This window comes from Chenopodium album, chromosome 15, assembly GCF_948465745.1.
Source record: "Chenopodium album chromosome 15, dcCheAlbu1.1, whole genome shotgun sequence".
Classification (NCBI taxonomy): domain Eukaryota; kingdom Viridiplantae; phylum Streptophyta; class Magnoliopsida; order Caryophyllales; family Amaranthaceae; genus Chenopodium; species Chenopodium album.
In genome coordinates this window covers 27,063,314-27,085,220 of record NC_137848.1, presented here as the reverse complement: position 1 = coordinate 27,085,220, position 21,907 = coordinate 27,063,314, and positions in this window count along the sequence as shown.

Here is a 21,907-nt window from a genome sequence, read left to right as displayed (position 1 = left end):
GCATTCAACAAAGCTGTATGAATCAAATGAAAGTCAAACACTTTTAAACAAAACTTTTTGAAGCAAATGAAAGTCAAATGCATTTAACAAACCTAATTGAATGAAATGAAAGTCCAAAAAATTCAAACAAAGCATTTTGTAGCAAATGAAACTCAAATGCTTTTAACAAAGCTTTTTAAAGCACGTGACGGTCAAATGCATTCAACAAACCTGTTTGAATCAAATGAAAGTCAAACACTTTCAAACTAAGCTTTTTAAATCAAATGAAAGTCAAATGCATTCAACAAAGCTATTTGAATAAAATGAAAGTCAAACACATTCAAACAAAGCGTTTTGAATCAAATGAAAGTCAAATGCATTCCACAAAGCTGTTTAAATCAAATGAAAGTCAAACACTTTCAAACAAAGCTTTTTGAATGAAATGAAAGTCAAATGCATTCAACAAAGATATTTGACTCAAATGAATTGAAACACATTCAAACAAATTATTTTAAATCAAATGAAAGTCAAATGCATTCAATAAAACTTTTTGAAGCAAAAGAAAGTCAAACACATTCAAACAAAGCTTTTTGAAGCAAATGAAAATCAAATGCATTTAACAAAGCTATTTGAATCAAATGAAAGTCAAACACATTCAAAAAAAAAATTTTAAATCAAATGAAAGTCAAATGCATTCAACAAAGCTATTTAAATCAAATGAAAGTCAAATAGATTCAATTAAATTTTTTTGAAGCAAATGAAAGTAAAATGCATTCAATAAAGGTTATTGAATGACATGAAAGTCCAACACATTTAAACAAAGCTTTTTGAAGCAAATGAAAGTGAAATGCATTTAATAAAGCTATTTGAATCAAATGAAAGTCAAACACATTCAAACAAAGCTTTTTGAATTAAATGAAAGTCAAACACATTTAAACAAATTTTTTTGAAACAAATGAAAGTCAAATGCAATCAACAAAGCTATTTGAATCAAATGAAAGGCAAACACATTCAAACAAACCTTTTTTAATCAAATGAAAGTGAAATGCATTAAATAAAGCTATTTGAATCAAATGAAAGTCAAAGACATTCAAACAAATATTTTTGAATCAAATGAAATTCAAACACATTCAAAAAAAAATTTTTTGAAACGAATGAAATTCAACTGCAATCAAAAAAGCTATTGGAATCAAATGAAAGTCAAACACATTCAAACAAAGCTTTTTGAATCAAATGAATTCAAACACATTCAATCAAAGCTTTTTGAATCAAATGAAAGTCAAAAATATTCAAACAAAGCTTTTTGAAGCAAATGAAAGTCACATACATTCAACAAAGCTATTTGAATGAAATGAAAGTCCAACACATTCAAACAAAGCTTTTTGAAGCAAATGAAAGTCAAATGCATTTAACAAAGCTATTTAAATCAAATGAAAGTCAAACACATTCAAACAAAGCTTTTTGAAGCAAGTGAAGGTCAAATGCATTCAACAAAGCTACTTGAATGAAATGAAAGTCCAACGCATTCAAACAAAGCTTTTTGAAGCAAATGAAAGTCAATTACATTCCAACAAAGCTTTTTGAAGAAAATGAAAGTCAAACACATTCAAACAAAGGTTTTTGAAGGAAGTGATGGTCAAATGCATTCAACAAACCTGTTTGAATCAAATGAAAGTTAAACACATTCAACAAAGCTATTTGAATCAAACGAAAGTCAATTACATTCAACAAAGCTATTTGAATCAAATGAAAGTCACAGACATTCATACAAAGATTTTTAAATCAAATGAAAGTCAAACACATTGAAACAAACTTTTTTTTGAAACAAATGAAAGTCAAATGCAATAAACAAAGCTCTTTGAATCAAATGAAAGTCAAACACATTCAAACAAAGCTTTTTGAATCAAATGAAAGTCAAATGCATTTAACAAAGCTATTTAAATCAAATGAAAGTCAAACACATTCAATTAAAGCTTTTTGAAGAAAATGAAAGTCAAATGCATTCAACAAAGCTACTTGAATGAAATGAAAGTCCAACACATTCAAACAAAGCTTTTTGAAGCAAATGAAATTCAATTACATTCCAACAAAGCTTTTTGAAGAAAATGAAAGTCAAACACATTCAAACAAAGGTTTTTGAAGGAAGTGATGGTCAAATGCATTCAACAAACCTGTTTGAATCAAATGAAAGTCAAACACATTCAAACTAAAGCTTTTTCAATCAAATTAAAGTCAAATGCATTCAACAAAGCTATTTAAATAAAATGAAAGTCAAACACATTCAATTAAAGGTTTTTAAAGCAAATGAAAGTTAAATGCAGTCAACAAAGCTATTTGCATGAAATAAAAGTCCAACACATTCAAAAAAAGCTTTTTGAAGCAAATGAAAGTCAAATGCATTTAACAAAGATATTTGAATCAAATGAAAGTCAAACACATTCAAATAAAACTTTTTGAAGCAAGTAAAGGTCAAATGCATTCAACAAAGCTGTTTGAATCAAATGAAAGTCAAACGCTTTCAAACAAAACTTTTTGAAGCACATGAAAGTCAAATGCATTCAACAAAGCTATTTGCATCAAATGAAAGTCAAAGACATTCAAACAAATTTTTTTGAATCAAATGAAAGTCAAATGCCTTCAACAAAGCTATTTGAATCAAATGAATTCAAACACATTCAAACAAAGGTTTTTAAATCAATTGAAAGTCAAACACATTCGAACAAAGCTATTTGAATCAAACGAAAGTCAATTACATTCAACAAAGCTATTTGAATCAAATGAAAGTCACAGACATTCAAACAAAGATTTTTGAATCAAATGAAAGTCAAACACATTGAAACAAACTTTTTTTGAAACAAATGAAAGTCAAATGCAATAAACAAAGCTCTTTGAATCAAATGAAAGTCAAACACATTCAAACAAAGCTTTTTGAATCAAATGAAAGTCAAATGCATTTAACAAAGCTATTTAAATCAAATGAAAGTCAAACACATTCAATTAAAGCTTTTTGAAGAAAATGAAAGTCAAATGCATTCAACAAAGCTACTTGAAAGAAATAAAAGTCAAACACATTCAAGCAAACCTTCTTGACTTAAATGAAAGTCAAATGCATTCAACAAAGCTATTTGAATCAAATGAAAGTCCTATTTGAATCAAATGAAAGTCAAATACATTTAACAAAGCTATTTAAATCAAATGAAAGTCAAACACATTCAATTAAAGCTTTCTGAAGCAAATGGAAGTCAAATGCATTCAACAAAGCTATTTGAAAGAAATAAAAGTCAAACACATTCAAGCAAAGCTTCTTGACTCAAATGAAAGTCAAATGCATTCAAACACATTCAAACAAAGGTTTTTAAATCAATTGAAAGTCAAACACATTCAAACAAAGCATTTTGAAGCAAATGATAGTCAATTGCATTCAACAAAGCCATTTGAATCAAATGAAAGTCAAACACATTCAAACAAAGCTTTTTGAATCAAATGATTATCAAATAAATTCAACAAAGCTGTTTAAATCAAATGAAAGTCAAACACTTTCAAATAAAGCTTTTTGAATCAAATGAAAGTCAAATGCATTCAACAAAGCTATTTGAATAAAAAGAAACTCAAACACATTCAAATAATTCTATTTGAATCAAATGAATTTAAACACATTCAAACAAAGGTTTTTAAATCAAATAAAAGTCAAATACATTCAAACAAAGCATTTTGAAGCAAATTAAAGTCTAATGCATTCAACAAAGCTATATGAATCAAATGAAAGTCAAACACATTCAAACAATGCTTTTTGAAGCAAATGAAAGTCAAATGCATTCAACAAAGCGATTTTAACCAAATGAAAGTCAAACACATTCAAAAAAAGCTTTTGACTCAAATGAAAGTCTAATGCATTCAACAAAGCTATTTGAATCAAATGAAAGTCAAACACATTCAAACAATGTTTTTGAATCAAATAAAAGTCAAATGCATTCAACAAAGCTATTTGAATCAAATGAAAGTCAAACACCTTCAAACGAAGCTTTTTGAATCAAATGAAAGTCAAATGCATTCAACAAGGCTATTTGAATCAAATGAAAGTCAAACACATTAAAAGAAAGCTTTTTGACTCAAATGAAAGTCAAATGCATTCAACAAAGCTATTTGAATCAAATAAAAGTCAAACACATTCAAACAAAGCTTATTCAAGCAAATGAAAATTAAATGCATTCCATAAAACTATTTGAATCAGATGAAAGTCAAATACATTCTACAAAGCTATTTGAATCAAATGAAAGTCAAACTCATTCAAAGAAAGCTTTTTGATTCAAATGAAAGTCAAATGCATTCAACGAAGCTGTTTGAATCAAATGAAAGTCAAAAACTTTCAAACAAAGCTTTTTGATTCAAATGAAAGTCAAATGCATTCAACAAAGCTATTTGAATCATGTGAATTCAAACACATTCAAACAAATGTTTTTAAATCAAATGAAAGTCTAACACATTCAAACAAAGCATTTTGAAGGAAATGAAAGTCAAATACATTCAACAAAGATATTTGAATCAAATGAAAGTCAAACACATTCAAACAAAGCTTTTTGAGGCAAATGAATGTGAAATGCATTCAACAAAGCCATTTCAATCAAATGAAAGTGAAACACATTCAAAGAAAGCTTTTTAAAGCAAATCAAAGTGAAATGCATTGAACAAAGCTATCTCAATCAAATGAAATTCAAACACATTAAAACAAAGCTTTTTGAAGAGAATGAAAATCAAATGCATTCAACAAAGCTATTTGAATCAAATGAAAGTCAAACACATTCAAACAAAGCTTTTTGAATCAAATGAAAGTCAAATGCATTCAACAAAGCTATTTGAATCAAATGAAAGTCAAACACATTCAAACAATGCTTTTTGAATCAAATGAAAGTTGAATGCATTCTATAAAGCTATTTGAATCAAATGCAAGTTAAACACATTAAACAAAGGTTTTTAAATCAAATGAAAGTCAATTGCATTCAACAAAGCTATGTGAGTAAAAGAAAGTCAAACACATTCAAATAAAGCTTTTTGAAACAAATGAAAGTCAAATGCATTCAACAAAGCTATTTGAATCAAATGAAAGTCAAACACATTTAAACAAAGCTTTTTGAATCAAATTAAAGTGAAATGCATTTAACAAAGCCATTTTAATCAAATGGAAGTCAAACACATTCAAACAACGCTTTTTGAAGCAAATGAAAGTGAAATGCACTGAACAAAGCCATTTCAAATAAATGAAAGTCAAACACATTCAAACAAAGCTTTTTGAAGAGAATGAAAGTCAAATGCATTCAACAAAGATGTTTAAATCTAATGAAAGTCAAACACTTTCAAACAAAGCTTTTCGAATCAAATGAAAGTCAAATGCATTCAACAAAGCTATTTGAGTCCAATGAAATCATACTCATTCAAACAAAGGTTTTTAAATCAAATAAAAGTCAAACACATTCAAACAAACCTTTTTTAAATCAAAGTGAAATGCATTGAACAAAGCTATCTTAATCAAATGAAATTCAAACACATTAAAACAAAGATTTTTGAAGAGAATGAAAATCAAATGCATTCAACAAAGCTATATGAATCAAATGAAATTCAAACACATTAAAACAAAGCTTTTTGAAGAGAATGAAAATCAAATGCATTCAACAAAGCTATTTGAATCAAATAAAATCAAACACATTCAAACAAAGGTTTTTAAACCAAATGAAAGTCAAATACATTCAAACAAAGCTTTTTGTAGCATATGAAAGTGAAATGCATTCAAAAAAGCTATTTGAATGGAATGAAAGTCAAACACATTCAAAGAAAGCTTTTTGACTCAAATGAAAGTTAATTGCATTCAACAAAGCAATTTGAATCGAATGAATTCAAACACATTCAATCAAAGGTTTTTAAATCAAATGAAAGTGAAACACATTCAAACAAAGCTTTTTGAAGCAAATGAAAGTCAAATGCATTCAACAAGGCTGTTTAAGTCAAATGAAAGCCAAACACTTTCAAACAAAGCTTTTTGAATAAAATGAAAGTCAAATGCATTCAACAATGCTGTTTAAATCAAATGAAACTCAAACACTTTGAAACAAATCTTTTTGACTCAAATGAAAGTTAATTGCATTCAAGAAAGCAATTTGAATCGAATGAATTCAATCACATTCAATCAAAGGTTTTTAAATCAAATGAAAGTGAAACACATTCAAACAAAGCTTTTTGAAGCAAATGAAAGTCAAATGCATTCAACAAGGCTGTTTAAGTCAAATGAAAGCCAAACACTTTCAAACAAAGCTTTTTGAATAAAATGAAAGTCAAATGCATTCAACAATGATGTTTAAATCAAATGAAACTCAAACACTTTGAAACAAATCTTTTTGAATGAAATGAAAGTTAAATGCATTCAACAAAGCTGTTTGAATCAAATGAATTCAAACACATTCAAACAAAGGTTTTTAAATAAAATAAAAGTCTAACACATTCAAATAAAGCTTTTGACTCAAATGAAAGTCTAATGCATTCAACAAAGCTATTTGAATCAAATGAAAGTCAAACACATTCAAACAATGCTTTTTGAATCAAATGAAAGTCAAATGCATTCAACAAAGCTATTTGAATCAAATGAAAGTCAAACACATCCAAACAAAGTTTTTCTATCAAATGAAAGTCAAATGCATTCAACAAAGCTATTTAAATCAAATGAAAGTCAAAAGCTTTCAAACAAAGATTTTTGAATCTAATGAAAGTGAAATGCATTCAACAAAGCTATTTGAATCAAATGAATTTAAACACATCCAAACTAAGGTTTTTAAATCAAATAAAAGTCAAACACATTCAAACAAGGCATTTTAAAGAAAATGAAAGTCAATTGCATTCAACAAAGCTATATGAATCAAATGAAAATCAAAAACATTCAAACAAAGCTTTTTGAAGCAAATAAAAGTCAAATGCTTTTAAGAAAGCTATTTGAATTAAATGAAAGACAAACACATTCAAACAAAGCTTTTTGGAGCAAATGAAAGTCTAATGCATTTAACAAAGCTATTTGAATCAAGTGAATTCAAACACATTCAAACAATGGTTTTTAAAACTAAATGAAAGTCAAACACATTCAAACAAATCATTTTGTAGCAAAAAAAAGTCAATTGCATTCACCAAAGCTATTTGAATCAAAAGAAAGTCAAACACATTCAAAGAAAGCTTTTAGACTCAAATGAAAGTCTAATGCATTTAACAAAGCTATTAGAATGAAATGAAAGTCAAACACATTCAAACAAAGCTATTTGAATCAATTGAAAGTCTAACAAATTCAAACAAAGTTTTTTGAATCAAATGAATGTCGAATTGCATTCAACAAAGCTATATAAATCAAATAAAAGTCAAACACATTCAAACAAAGCTTCTTGAAGCAAATGAAAGTCAAATGAATTTCACAATGGAATTAGAATCAAACGAAAGTCAAACACATTCAAACAAATCTTTTTGAAGCAAATGAAAGTGAAATGCATTTAACAAAGCTGTTTGAATCAAATGAAAGTCAAACACTTTCAAACAAAGCTTTTTGAATCAAATGAAAGTCAAATGCATTCAACAAAGCTATTTGAATCAGATGAATTCAAACACATTGAAACAAAGATTTTTAAACCAAATGAAAGTCAAACACATTCAAACAAAGCATTTTGAAGCAAAAATAAGTCAATTGCATTCAACAAAGCTATTTGATTCAGATGAAAGTCAAATACATTCAAACAAAGCTTTTTTAAGCAAATGAAAGTGAAATGCATTCCACAAAGCTATTTGAATCAAATGAAAGTCAAACACATTCAAAGAAAGCTTTTTGACTCAAATGAAAGTCAAATGCATTTAACAAAGCTATTTGAATCAAATGAAAGTCAATCACATTCGAAAAAGGCTTTTTGAAGCAAATGAAAGTAAAATGCATTTAACAAAGCTATTTGAATCAAATGAAAGTCAAACACATTCAAACAGATGCTTACGAAGCAAATGAAAGTCAAATGCATTCAACAAAGCTTTTTGAGTCAAATTAAAGTCAAACACATTCAAACAAAGCATCTTGAAGCAAATAAAAGTCAAATGCATTCAACAAAGCTATTTGAATCAAATGAAAGACAAACACATTCAAAAAAAGCTTTTTAAATAAAATGAAAGTCAAATGTATTCAACAAAGCTATTTAAATCACATGAAAGTCAAAGACATTCAAAAAAAGTTTTTTGACTCAAATGAAAGTCAATTGCATTCAATAAAGCTATTTGAATCAAATGGATTCAAACACATTCAACCAGAGGTTTTTAAATTAAATGAAAGTCAAACACTTTAAAAAGAAAGCATTTTAAAGCAATTGAAAGTCAAATGCATTCAACAAAGCTGTTTAAATCAAATGAAAGTCAAACACTTTCAAACAAAGCTTCTGGAATCAAATGAAAGTCAAATGCATTCAACAAATCTATATGAATCAAATGAACTCAAACACATTCAAACAAAGGTTTTTAAATCCAATAAAAGTCAAACACATTCAATTAAAGCATTTTAAAGCAAATGATTGTCAATTGCATTCAACAAACCTATATGAATCAAATGAAAGTCAAAAACATTCAAACAAAGCTTTTTAAAGCAAATAAAAGTCAAATGCATTTAACAAAGCTATTTGAATCAAATGAAAGTCAAACGCATTCAAACAAAGCTTTTTCAAACAAATGAAAGTCAAATGCATTTAACAAAGCTATTTGAATCAAATGAATTCAAACACATTCAAACAATGGTTTTTAAAACCAAATGAAAGTCAAACACATTCAAACAAAACATTTTGAAGCAAAAAAAAGTCAACTGCATTCAACAAAGCTATTTAAATCAGAAGAAAGTCAAACACATTCAAACATAGCTTTTTGAATCAAATGAAAGTCAAATGCATTTAACAAAGCTATTTGAATCAAATGAATTCAAATACATTCAAACAAAGGTTTTTGAAGTAAATGAAAGTTAAATGCATTCAACAAAGCCATTTCATTTAGATGAAAGTCAAACACTTTCAAACAAAGCTTTTTGAAGCAAATGAAAGTTGAATGCATTCAACAAAGCTGTTTAAATCAAGTGAATTCAAACACATTCAAACAAAGGTTTTTAAATCAAATAAAAGTCAAACACATTCAAATAAAACATTTTAAATCAAATGAAAGTCAATTGCATTCAACAAAGCTATATGAATCAAATAAAAGTCAAAAACATTCAAACAAAGCTTTTTGAAGCAAATGAAAGTCAAATGCATTCAACAAAGATATTTGAGTCAAATGAAAGTCCAACACATTGAAACAAATCTTTTTGAATCAAATGAAAGTCAAATGCATTCAACAAAGCTATTTGAATCAAATGAATTCAAACACATTAAACAAAGGTTTTTAAAACAAATGAAAGTTAAAGGCATTCAACAAAGCCAATTCATTCAAATGAAAGTCAAACACATTCAAAGAAAGCTTTTTGACTCAAATGAAAGTCAAATGCATTCAACAAAGCTATTTGAATCAAATGAATTCAAACACATTCAAACAAATGTTTTTAAATCAAATGAAAGTCAAACATATTAAAACAAAGGTTAATGAAGCAAATGAAAGCCAAATGCATTCAACAAAGTTATTTGAATCAAATTAAAGTAAAACACATTCAAACAAAGCTTTTTGAAGCAAATGAGAGTTCAATGCATACAACAAAGCTATTAGAATCAAATGGATGTCAAACACATTCAAAAAAAGCTTTTTGAAGCAAATGAAAGTCAAATGCATTCAACAAAGATGTTTAAGTCAAATGAAAGTCAAGCACATTCAACAAAGCTGTTTGAATCAAATGAAAATCAAACACTTTCAAACAAAGCTTTTTGAATCAAATGAAAGTCAAAAGCATTCAACAAAGCTATTTGAATCAAATGAATTCAAACACATTCAAACAAAGGTTTTAAAACCAAACGAAAGTCAAACACATTCAAAAAAAGCTTTTTGAAGTAAATGAGAGTTCAATGCATTCAACAAAGCTATTTAAATCAAATGAAAGTACAACACATTCAAAGAAAGCTTTTTGAATCAAATGAAAGTGAAATGCATTCAACAAATCTATTTGAATCAAATGAATTCAAACACATACAAACAGAGGTTTTTGAATCAAACAAAAGTCAAATGCATCCAACAAAGCTATTTGAATCAAATGAATGTCAAACACATTCAAACAAAGCTTTTTAAATCAAATGAAAGTCAAATGCATTCAACAAAGCTATTTAAACAAATGAAAGTCAAACTCATTCGATTAAAGCTTTTTGAAGCAAATGAAAGTTAAATGCATTCAACAAAGCTGTTTGAATCAAATGAAAGTCAAACACTTTCAAACAAAGTTTTCGATGCAAATGAAAGTTAAATGCATTCAACAAAGCTATTTGAATCAAATGAAAGTCAAACACATTCAAACAAAGCTTTTTGAAGCAAATGAGAGTTCAAATGCATTCAACAAAGCTATTTGAATCAAATGAAAGTCAAACACATTCAAACAAAGCTTTTTGAAGTAAGTGAGAGTTCAATGCATTCAACAAACCTATTAGAATCTAATGAAAGTCAAACACATTCAAACAAAGCTTTTTGAAACAAATAAAAGTCAAATGCATTCCACAAAGCTGTTCAAATCAAATGAATGTCAAACACTTTCAAACAAAGCTTTTTGAATGAAATGAAAGTCAAATGCATTCAACAAAGATATTTGACTCAAATGAATTTAAACACATTCAAACAAAGGTTTTTAAATCAATTAAAGTCAAACACATTCAAACAAAGCATTTTGAAGCAAATGAAAGTCAATTACATTTAACAAAGCTATTTGAATCAAATAAAAGTCAAACACATTCAAACAAAGCATTTAAAAGCAAATGAAAGTCAAATGCATTCAACAAAGCTTTTTGAAGCAAATGAAAGTCAAACACATTCAAAGAAAGCGTTTTGACTCAAATGAAAGTCTAATGCATTCAACAAAGCTAATTGACTCAAATGAATTCAAACACATTCAAACAAAGCTTTTTAAATCAAATGAAAGTCAAACACATTCAAACAAATTTTTTTGAAATAAATGAAACTCAAATGCAATCAACAAAGCTATTTGAATCAAATGAAAGTCAAACACATTCAAACAAAGCTTTTTGAATCAAATAAAAGTCGAATACACTTAACAAATCTATTTAAATCAAATGAATGTCAAACACATTCAAACAAAGCTTTTTAAATTAAATGAAAGTCAAATACATTCTACAAAGTTATTTGAATCAAATGAATTTAAACACATTCAAACAAAGGTTTTTAAATCAATTGAAAGTCAAACACATTCAAACAAAGCATTTTGAAGCAAATAAAAGTCAATTACATTCAACAAAGCTATTTGAATCAAATGAAAGTCAAACACATTCAAACAAAGGTTTTTGAATCAAATGAAAGTCAAATGCATTCAACAAAGCTATTTAAATCAAATGAAAGTCAAACACATTCAATTAAAGCTTGTTGAAGCAAATGAAAGTCAAATGCATTCAACAAAGCTATATGAATCAAATGAAAGTCAAACACATTCAAACAAAGCTTTTTGAAGCAAATGAAAGTCAAACACATTCAAAGAAAGCGTTTTGACTCAAATGAAAGTCTAATGCATTCAACAAAGCTATTTGACTCAAATGAATTCAAACACATTAAATAAAAGGTTTTTAAATTGTATGAAAGTCAAACACATTCAAACAAAGCATTTTGAAGTAAATGAAAGTCAATTGCATTCAACAAATCCATTTGAATCAAATGAAAGTCAAACACATTCAAACAAAGCTTTTTTAAGCAAATGAAAGTCAAACACATTCAAAGAAAGCGTTTTGACTCAAATGAAAGTCTAATGCATTCAACAAAGCTATTTGACTAAAATGAATTCAAACACATTAAATCAAAGGTTTTTAAATTGTATGAAATTCAAACACATTCAAACAAAGCATTTTGAAGTAAATGAAAGTCAATTGCATTCAACAAATCCATTTGAATCAAATGAAAGTCAAACTCATTCAAACAAAGCTTTTTGAAGCAAATGAAAGTCAAATGCATTCAACAAAGCTATTTTAGTCAAATGAAAGTTAAACACATTCAAAGAATGCTCTTTGACTCAAATGAAAGTCAAATGCTTTCAACAAAGCTATTTGAGTCAAAGGAAAGTCAAACACATTCAAACAAAGCTTTTTCAAGCAAATGAAAGTCAAATGCATTAAACAAAGCCATTTGAATCAAATGAAAATGAAACACATTCAAAAAAATCTTTTAGAAGCAAATGAAAGCCAAATGCATTCATCAAAGCTGTTTAAGTCAAATGAAAGCCAAACACATTCAAACAAATCTTCTTGAATAAAATGAAAGTCAAATGCATTCAACAAAGCTATTTGAATCAAATGAATTCAAACAAATTCAAACAAAGGTTTTTAAATGAAATAAAAGTCAAACACATTCAAACAATGCATTTTAAAGCATATGAACGTTAATTGCATTCAACAAAGCTATATGAGTCAAATGAAAGTCAAACACATTCAAATAAAACTTTTTAAAACAAATGAAAGTCAAATGCATTTAACAAAGCTATTTGAATCAAACGAAAGTCAAACACATTCAAACAAATCTTTTTGAAGAAAATGAAATTCAAATGCATTCAACAAAGCTGTTTAAGTCAAATGAAAGGCAAACAGTTTCAAATAAAGCTTTTTGAATCAAATGAAAGTCAAATGCATTTAATAAAGCAATATGAACCAAATGAATTCAAACACAGTCAAACAAAGGTTTTTAAATCAAATAAAAGTCAAACACATTTAAACAAAGCATTTTAAAGCAAATGGAAGTCAATTGCATTCAACAAAGCTATATGAGTCAAATGAAAGTCAAACACATTCAAATAAAGCTTTTTGAAGCAAATGAAAGTCAAATGCATTTAATAAAGCAATTTGAATCAAACAAAAGTCAAACACATTCAAACAAATCTTTTTGAAGCAAATGAAAGTAAAATGCATTAAACAAAGCTATTTGAATCAAATGAAAGTCAAAAACTTTCTAACAAAGCTTTTTGAATCAAATGAAAGTCAAATGCATTCAACAAAGCTATTTGAATCAAATGAATTCAAATATATTCGAACAAAGGTTTTTAAACCAAATTAAAGTCAAACACATTTAAACAAAGAATTTTGAAGAAAATGAAAGTCAATTGCATTCAACAAAGCCATTTGAGTCAAATGAAAGTCAAACACATTCTAACAAAGCTTTTTGTAGCAAATGAAAGTGAAATGCATTCAATAAAGCCATTTTAATCAAATGAAAGTCAAACACATTCAAACAAATTTTTTTGAAGCAAGTGAAAGTCAAATGCAATCAACAAAGCTATTTCAATCAAATGAAAGTCAAACACATTCTAACAAAGCTTTTTGAATCAAATGAAAGTCAAATGCATTCAACAAAGCTATTTAAATCAAATGAAAGTCAAACACATTTAATTAAAGCTTTTTGAAGCAAATTAAAGTCAAATGCATTCATCAAAGCTATTTGAATGAAATGAAAGTTAAACACATTCAAACAAAGCTTTTTGAAGCAAATGAAAGTCAAATGCATTCAACAAAGGTATTCGAATCAAATGAAAGTGAAACAAATTCAAAGAAAGCTCTTTGACTCAAATGAAAGTCAAATGCATTCAACAAATCTGTTTGAATTAAATGAAAGTCAAACACTTTCAAACAAAGCTTTTTGATTCAAATGAAAGTCAAATGCATTCAACAAAGCTATTAGAATCTAATGAATTCAAACACATTCAAACAAAGGTAGTAAACCAAATGAAAGTCAAACACATTCAAACAAAGCATTTTGAAGAAAAAAAATTAAATTGCATTCAACAAAGCTATATGAATCAAATGATAGTCAAACACATTCATATAAAGCTTTTTGAAGCAAATGAAAGTCAATTGCATTAAACAAAGCTATTTGAATCAAATGAAAGTCAAACACATTCAAAGAAAGCTTTTTGACTGAAATGAAAGTCAAATGCATTCAACAAAGTTGTTTCAATCAAATGAAAGTCTAACACTTTCAAACAAAGCTTTTTGAATCAAATGATAGTCAAATGCATTCAACAAAGCTATTTGAATCAAATGAATTCAAACATATTCAAACAAAGGTTTTTAAACCAAATGAAAGTCCAACAAATTCAAACAAAGCTTTTTGAATCAAATTATAGTCAAACACATTCAACAAAGCTATATGAATCAAATGAATTCAAACATATTCAAACAAAGGTTTTTAAACCAAATGAAAGTCAAACACATTCGAACAAAGAATTTTGAAGCAAATGAAAGTTAATTACATTCAACAAAGCTATTTAAGTTAAATGAAAGTAAAACACATTCAAACAAAGCTTTTTGTAGCAAATGAAAGTGAAATGCATTCAACAAAGCCATTTTAATCAAATGATAGTCAAACACATTCAAACAAATTTTTTTGAAGCAAGTGAAAGTCAAATGCAATCAACAAAGTTATTTGAATGAAATGAAAGTCAAACATGTTTGGGGTATTTTTACCCTAAACACTTGGACCAATGAGGGCCTGCCACGTGTCAGAGGCTTGCAAGTCACCTCTGACCTATACCCAGCTGACACGTGGCACTCCCAGATCAATTCTCTGTATTGCGGCCTTCAAGGGCTTAATTCCCCAAATCCGCACTTTTGCGGCGCAGCCCACCTGCCCTAGGTCAGAATGACCTAGTGGAGGGCACTTTTCTCCATGACCCTATAAATAGGAAGATATTCCCCCAATTTGGGTACATTCACAATCATTTATTACATCCATTTTCTCTCACATCAGAGAATATCTGAGCTTGGAATCCAAGCAGATCCCCACCTTAAATTCCGCACTTTTTATCCTTTTTCAAGTTTCTAACTTGATCGTCGGAGGCGGAGCTCCACCCAACCGGAGTATCCGTTGATTTTGCAGGTACAGAGCCAGTCGGACCAGTCTTCGAGTTGTAACTCTCCCGAGGGACAAAAACACCTAAAACATTTGGCGCCGTCTGTGGGGAGAGTACCTCATGATGGTTCAAGATTCTGTACCAATTCCTAACTCTACTGCTCTGCAGCCGGTTACCCAACTGGGAAACCTTGATAATGTTCAACCGGTTATTCAATCGGGTAACTTTGGAATTCCTCGGCTATCTTCCCAGCCTCAGCCGGAGGTCTTCACTGAGGAAGAAGAGGATGATGATGATGTGGAGACCTATACAACTAGGGATGGCTCTCTCATCTCCAAGTCCATACGTTCCAAGGATCAGTTGGAACGCAATGAAGACCAGGCGGGTCTGAGCAGGCGGCCAGAAGGGGAAACCCAGAAGGCTAGAGGAGAAGCTCCGATCACCCGGGATGAGCTCATGAAATTCATGAACTCCTTCAAGGGTGAAATCAAGGAGATGATCAACAAGAGCAAGGCTGGCTCTAGCAAAGGTCAGCCGGCTAAAAAGACTCCCTTTGTCGGGAGGAAGAAGCCAGTCAGGGACAGGCAGCCAACTCCTCATCCCAAGAAGAAGGCAGCCGCAAAACTTGATTGGGCTAAAATTCTGTTGCCCAAGAGGCAGCCCCGGCAACAACAGCCGGAGGCCAACAAGACGTCTGCCTCCGACGCTCGACATTTCATTGAGCGGAGGAGACAGCAGCAGCTGTCTGAGTCTGCTTCTACATCAAGTTTTCCAGACAGCTTCAAAGAAATTTCTACAAGGAACTCATTGTCCTTGCATGAGAGTCGAACAGGCGGCAAGACCGTCAACACGGAACCTCAACTCATGATAGGGTCTATGTCATACGCACCCCAGGCGCAGTATGGGCAATATGGCCTCCAATTTATGCAGCTACCCCCATTCGGAGGTCAGGCGGCATACAACAATGTCCAGCCAAGGTTAAGAATGTGTTGGTGGGTACTTATGATGGTACCACCAACCCTGAAGACCACCTGATGGCATCAACCTTATGTGTTTACAGGGTTGGGACGATGCCATCTGGTGTCGTTGTTTTCCGGCTACATTTAAGGGCATTGCCCAACAATGGTTTGGCAACTTGCCAGCCGGATCTATTGATTGTTTCAAGAAGCTAGCCTTCTTGTTTGCCACCAACTTCTCAATGAACATCCCTGCTAAGAAAACAAGTTTAGACTTGAGCACCATTAAGCAGGGAGAGAGAGAAGGGCTACACTCATATGTCAGGCGGTTCAACCTGATCAGAATCTAGATCCAGGGGCTGTCTGACGAGGTAGCATTTACAAACTTCTTTAAGGGTCTGAGAGATGGGTCGAACTTCAAGTTCGACCTTGTCAGAAAAGGGGCATTTACGCTGCAGGCAGCCCTAAGGGAGGCGAAAAGCTATATTCAAGCAACCGACCTCTGCATGCCTGGCAGCTAGTCGGACTCCAAGAAGTCCGACAAGCAAAAAGAGAGCTGGTCTGCTCAGCCGGCAAAGAAAAAAGAAGAGAGCAAGAAAAGAAAATAAGTCTGGGCGGTCAGTGACTCTGAGCAGCCGTCCCAGAAGAAGAAAAAAGAGTTTAAACTGTACGTTCCCCGGTACGAGTTTAACAAAGACTGCAACTCCATCCTCATGGAGGTAAAGGACCGGCTGTCTATTGAGAAGCCGAATCCAATGAAGAGTTCCATCCAGTCACGGAACAAGAACAAATACTGCCAATTCCATGAGGAGGTAGGCCATGACACCAACGACTGCTTCAGTCTTCAGCAGGCGTTGGACCGTCTGGCTGACAAAGGGATGTTGAAGTCCTACATTTCTAAGTCCCCAGCCGGGGCAAAGAAGAAAAATAAGGGTCAGTCCTCCAAGACAACCCACCAGCCTACTAGTAGCTCGGATACCGATAAGGATCCGGTCTACACTATAGCAGGTGGATTCTCCTGTGGTGGCCCTACCATCCGGGGCACCAAAAGCCATCTTCGAAAGATGGACAAGGATGATGACGAGCAGGCGTCTGCCAGTTCCACCTTCCCAGATGTCCTCATTACTGAGAAGGATAGGGGCAGCGTCCGCTGTCCGCATGACGACCCGGTCGTCATTGAATGTAAGGTTGCCAACAATTTGGTTGGACGCATCCTTATTGACACCGGCAGCTCGTCGGACATCATCAGCCTCTGGTGCTTGCAGAAGCTGAAATACAACTCCAACAGCATGTATCCGGTCACCCACTCCTTGGTTGGTTTTGGGGGTGGGATGGTCTACCCAGCCGGAAGAATTGACTTACCCATCCGGCTGGGAGAAAAAGGCCAGGGACGACATATTGTCGTCAGATTCTTGGTCATTGAGGAGTTGACTGCCTACAACATTATTCTTGGCAGGCCAACCCTCAACGAAGCTAAGGCGGTAATCATCCCGTCTCTCATGCTCATCAAGTATGAGCGGGATGATGGCTCTGTTGGTTCCCTGAACGGGGATCAGAAAACGGCCCGAGAGTGCTACCTCTCAGCCGTCAAAGATAATGTGGCCGCAGACGGCCAAGGGAAGAAACCAATAGACCTTGACAATGTCAATGATGCCAGTCCACCCCCACCAGCAGTCGGAAAGAAAAGGAAAGCTGCACAACTGGTGGAGGTGAAAAAAGAAAAGAAATAGCAATCACTGACCAGTGAACGGTCAGAGGAGCTCCGTCCCCAACCGGCTGGTGAAAGTATTGATCTAGCTCTGGATGACTGTCGTCCAGAGCGAACTGTAAAGGTTAGGACGGTTGCTCATGCGATTCTAGGTGCAGATTTGCACCTTCTACTGAAAGAATTGAAAGACATTTTTGCCTTTGAAGTGGAAGAGATGCCTGGCATCAGCCCGGATCTCGCTGTCCACAAACTCGCCGTGGATCCAAGATTGAAGCCCATCCGGCAAAAGAAAAGAAATCACGGCGAGGAAAGAAGTCAGGCGGCAGCTGCCGAAGTAAAAGAGCTGCTGGATGCTAGGTTCATTCGGCCATGTAATTTCCCCGACTGGGTGGCGAATGTTGTGCTTGTAAAGAAGTCGAATGGTACCTGGCGGATGTGTGTAGATTACACAGACCTCAACAAGGCATGCCCGAAGGATAGTTATCCACTTCCAAAGATTGACAGCTTAGTCGATTCTACAGTCGGTCATGCCTTGATGAGTTTTATGGATGCTTATTCCGGCTTCCATCAGATACCCCTGTGGAAAAAAGATCAAGAGAAGACGGCCTTCGTCACTGATCAGGGGTTATTCTGTTATACTGTGATGTCGTTTGGCTTGAAGAATGCGCCGGCTACGTTCCAACGGATGATTAATACAGTCTTCATTAATCAAATTGGGAGGAACGTAGAGGCATATATTAATGACATGATAGTCAAATCCAAGCAGCAGGCGGATCACCTTGCTGATCTCCGAGAAACCTTCACCACACTCAGGCGACATAAGATTATGTTGAATCCTAAGAAATGCGTCTTTGGTGTTGAGTCTGGGAAGTTTATCGGATTCCTGATTGATCAAAGGGGGATAGAGGCTAACCCTGAGAAGATACATGCGGTGATTGACATGAAGTCACCCCGCACTGTCAAGGAAGTTCAGAGGCTCGCCGGTTGCCTGGCCGCATTGGGGAGGTTCCTCAGTCGATCAGGTGACAAATGCCTTTACTTCTTCTAAGCAATCAGGAAGAAGACTAGGTTCGAATGGGGGGATGATGCTGAGGCGGCCTTCTAGAAATTGAAAGAACACTTGCACTCTTTGCCAAGGCTTGTTAGTCCTTTGCCTAGAGAAAAGTTGTACATGTACCTAGTTGTCTCAGATCATGCCCTCAGTGTTGTTCTCCTTGCTGAACGAGACAGCATCCAGCTCCCGGTATATTTCATTAGCCATGTGTTAAAGAATGCTGAACTCCGGTACCCCATGGTTGAAAAATTTGGTCTTGCTTTATATATGGCCTTCAAAAAGCTAAAGCCATACTTTTTGGCACATCCGGTTGTCATTTACACCGACCAGCCCCTCAAGCGGCCAATGTCTACCTTGGAGTCATCCGGCAGAATGTTAAAGTGGGCTATTGAAATGCAAAGTCTTGAAATCACCTATGAACCAAGGAAGGCAGTGAAAGGTCAGGCGTTTGCCGACTTCATTGTTGAAATGACTCGTCTGGTTCCTCCGGATAATATTGATCAGGTTTGGAAGGTGTATGTAGATGGGAGCTCTACAAAGAACGGCTGTGGTGCAGGCATTATCTATGAATCTCCGGAAGGAGATAAGTTTGAGTATGCACTATGGTTCAAGTTTCAGGCCTCAAACAATGAGGCAGAGTATGAAGCCCTACTAGCCGGAATCAGCATGTGTAAGGCAGCAGGGGCAACAAAGATTGACGCCTTCTCTGATTCTCAGTTGGTCGTTAGCCAGTACGAGGGAAAATATGAAGTAACTCACCCGGCTATGATCAAATATCTCCAGGCTGTCAAAGAAGAGGCTGGGTTACTTGAAGAGTTCCGACTGAGTCAAGTGCCCTGGTCAGATAACAACCAGGCGGATGCATTGTCAAAGTTGGCATCCTCCGCCTGCCATGATATGCCTCCGTTAGTCTTTTGGGAAGTTCTGGAAAAAAGAAGTATATATGAAGAGCCCATTGGAATTCAGGACCGAAGTTCTACCTAGATGGATGGCATCCGGGCGTATCTAACAGCCGGCACGCTCCCTGATTCACCATAGGAAGCAACCGTCATGAAGAAGAGAGCAGCTAACTTCGAGATGAGAAACGGAGAACTCTTCAAGGCTGGATTTCTCAAGCCCTTGCTGAAGTGTGTTACCCCAGAAAAGGGGAAAGAGGTTCTCGAAGAGCTGCATGCGGGATTTTGCGCCTCCCACATAGGCGGCAAGTCCCTAGCCGTCAGAGCCAGGCGGCATTATTTTTGGCCTACCCTTGAGGCAGACGCCAAGGAATTTGTGAAGAAATGTGACAAATGCCAAAGGTTTGGCAAGCTTATACATCGCCCGGCTACTGATCAGACGGCAATCCACAGCCCAGTCCCGTTTGCTAAATGGGGGATGGACATTTTGGGTCCTTATACGCCTGCTCCAGGTGGAAAGCGCTATATTTTGGTGGATGTGGATTACTTCACCAAGTGGGTGGAGGCGGAGGCGGTTAAGAATATCATGTTGTATATTTGGAGTATCAACCCGAAATACACAAGGGATAAACCAAGGATAAGTAAGACTAAAACCAAAAAAGGCTTCTTAGATACAGACACACCACTAAGAAACGAGTTTGGGTTCCTAAGATCACAAGCCAACTAGTAGTCTAAGCTAGTTAACTAAGCAAAGGAAACGAAATTCCAAATCCAAGAATTTCAAGTTTGTTTCTAATCCAAGAAACGAGTGTAAAAACACAATTTTTTGTTCAAAATATTCTCTATATTTTTCATTCACATTTGCTTGTTATTTATAGTAAACAAGCATCATAAGTACAAGCTAACTTAAGTGACTTTTTAGCTCACTTGTTACATGCTTAAACTAAGCATCAAAATCTGATTTTTAATGTCTAGATACATCAATTAAAGAAGCTAAACTTAACTAGGTACATAAGCTTAGAAAGTGGCGGTTTGTAACCTCCAAAAGATGCTCCAAAAATCAGAAAATAAGAGAGCTTAACTCCCCCTTAATGCACGTCCAACAAAGCAGCAAATGAAGGCTTAAACTCCCCTTGATTTACGCCCAACAAAGCAGCAAGTGAAGGCTTTAAACTCCCCTTGATTTACGCCCAACAAAGCAGAAAATTAGAAGCAAAACAGCCCCATAATTCACGCCTAATTCAAACAGCAAAAGAAGAGTAATTTCCCCTTGATTCTAGCCTTGAAAGTAGCTTGAATGTATGTGGACTAAAGTGTATTTGGACGCCCTTTAGCTGCTCCAAAAGCTGACCGAATTGAACAGCCAAATGAAGGCCGAAATTAAGGCTTAAGATGCTCCAAGTTTGACTGAAATTAACGGCCACTTAAAGGCTGAAATTAAGGCTTGTAATGGCTTGTAATTCCTCTTTGAAAACTGATTGTAACTCCCATTTTGAAGCCTTGAGATTCCTCCAAAAGAATTTCGGATTCTATGTTGTTTTCCAAGCTTAAATGGCTGTCTTCTTTTGTGTATCTTGTACTTGTACTTTATGTGAATGTAACAATATTTTTCGAACTAAAATTAGCTAAAAAGAAGTAAGAAAAATATAACTAATTTGCAAACTTAAAAGAACTAAAGTTTACAATTTATTCAAAGCATAAAAAGAACTAGAATGAACTAGTTAATAAGAACAACAAGAAACTCAAAGGATTGAATATCTTGTTGCACATAGATAGAACGCATAGCATCAATGCATGATGCTACATCTTGGACCAAAGAAACGTCCATAACCAAGTTGTTAGGCTTGGCTACAACATATCAAGACAAAGGATGTCATCTCTTTCATTTGGAAGAACATCATCACCCGGTTAGGGGTACCTATGTCTATGGTATTTGACAACGGCCCTCAGTTTAAGACACCCCAGCTCAAGACTTGGTTGGGAGATCAAGGGATCTCAAGTTACTTTGCCTCAGTCGGCCGTCCTCAAGCAAATGGCCAGGTTGAGGCTTTCAACAAACTCATCTCAGACGGCATTAAAAAGAAAATTGAAAGAGCCGGTGGTTTATGGGTAGAAGAATTGATTCATGTCCTATGGGCCATCCGGACAACTGCCAAAGGGTCAACCGGGGAAACTCCATTTCTCATGGTGTACGGTGCTGAAGCCGTCTTGCCCATTGAACACTATGAGCCCACGCTCAGAGTGATGCTCTATGATGAAGAGGAAAATTGGGAGGCCATGCGGCTGGCATTGGACTCCCTC